A 2,051-nucleotide genomic window follows, 5' to 3' on the forward strand; every position below is an offset into this window, starting at 1 on the left:
AACATTATTTAACTTTCTTTCCTTTTTGTTCTTAAATTGTATAATTGAAAATTTGAAAAGTAGATTTGGTTGCTAAATATATAGAGAAGAAATATTGAATTATGTTATGAAGGAATGTGAATGAACTTACAAAATGACAACATCCTGATGAACTTCTTAAAACACTTATACACGTTGTTACATGTTATTTTTTCATGATTCCGAGATCCAGTATTTTTTGTAGACTCAAAGATACAAGTGGCACCAGTTTAGCGTGGACTGGTAATTTGATGTTGTTATAAAATTTTAGCCTAGATTGGTAACTTTACATGTATATATAGCCTTGGCCAAGCTTTCATTGTGTTGATAAAGGTTAAACCTGAACAGGTAAATTGAAACTCTTGTATTTGATTAGCTCAAATGATCCCTTGATGTGAAGTGTATCTATGTTTTGTGTTCTTTTATGATGTTTATCGAGTAATACAAAATATGTGAAATGTGAAATTGGAAAATTAGAAAATGAGTTGAAAGGAAAAATTATGAGAATGAATTTGACATGAAGAGTGTTATTGTATCATGTTGCATACTCGATATACTGTATGTGATGAAGTATATGCATTTATCTTGTTGGCAAATTGTGTTGGCTGATAGGTAAAGTATGTTTGTGTATTAAATTATCATACAATTATCATGTGAGGTAAGGAAACTTTCAAACTTTTATGAGCTTACTAAGTATTCTAAATACTTACACCTTGATTACTTTTACCTTGTAGATTTTGAACTTTCAGAATGCGTTGGTCGGATCAGCGAGAAATTCACACTATCCACCAAAAGTTGGGGTAGACTCCTGATTTATTTGAGTCGGTCTAAGTTGCATGTTTATAGTCATTTGGTTATTTGTAAACAAACTTGTTAAACTTTGAAGGTGAATATTTTGAGTTTTTATGATGTATGATAATAAATATGAAGTTCAGTTTTGTTATGTTCCGTGTTTTAAGTTCTATGGGACCTTCTATAGTGTGGGGTATCTATGAAACAATTTTCCATTTTTGGGTGTCCACAAGAGATATTCCAAATTAGATATATGCCTTATGCTTTTGCAAAAGTTGTGTCTGTGGAATAATTCGCAGTTTAACCATCTGGAATACTATGCGTAGCTGATCGATCCGCTGGAGCGATCCGTCACCTAAAAGTATGTAAATGTTATGCGAGTTTTGTGTGGTAACCTCCTGTAGCTCAGGTCCGACGATCGGACCGGGCAAGGGGTGTTACATTTAATGGTATCAGAGTTATGGTTCAGTCAATTCTAGGACTGAAACGTAACGCGTCTGAGTCTAAAAATACATGCCACTTGTATCCAGTAAGAGTGTGATGAATTTTGATCCAATTTGATTTTTGTTTTTAATATAGATAAAAGATGTTTGCTAAGTTTAATCATGCTGCACCTGATGAGGTAGATAGTAATGTACCAGCTCCTAAGAAAGGAGCTGTTCTGAGTGCGCCCTCAACTGAAAGGCATGGAATGGTTTGTGGTACCTTCTTCCAGATAATGAATGAGTGGTTTGCAAAGTTCCTGCAAACAAATCTTGTGGCTCCTTAACCTCCACCCCTTAATATGTCTCCCCCAACAACCTTGCATCCTCTAGCTTTAAACCTGATAATGTTCATAAACTTCTGATTGATAAAATTCAAAAATTTAGAGCTGAAGAATTCTGAGGAAACAAGATGGTGATCCAGCTAAAGTCGAATATTGGCTAGAAAATATGCAGAGTGTTCTTGATGAGTTTATATTTCTGCCAAATGATTGTTTGAGGTACATTATCTCGTTATTAAAAGATGAGGCCTATCAGTAGTGGACTACGCTGACCGTAGTGGTTCAAAGGAAAGAGTAGACTTAGAATTCTTCCAAACTGAATTTAGGAAGAAATATATCAGTTCGCGGTATCTGGAAAAGAAGAAGAAAGAGTTTCTCATGCTAAAACAAAGAAACGTGTTAATGGCGGAGTATGAGAGGGAATTTGTTCGACTCTGTAAATATGTTAGAAAGATAGTTCCCACCAAAGCTGAAATGT

This window comes from Gossypium hirsutum, chromosome D02, assembly GCF_007990345.1.
Source record: "Gossypium hirsutum isolate 1008001.06 chromosome D02, Gossypium_hirsutum_v2.1, whole genome shotgun sequence".
In the NCBI taxonomy this organism is placed as follows: Eukaryota; Viridiplantae; Streptophyta; class Magnoliopsida; order Malvales; family Malvaceae; genus Gossypium; species Gossypium hirsutum.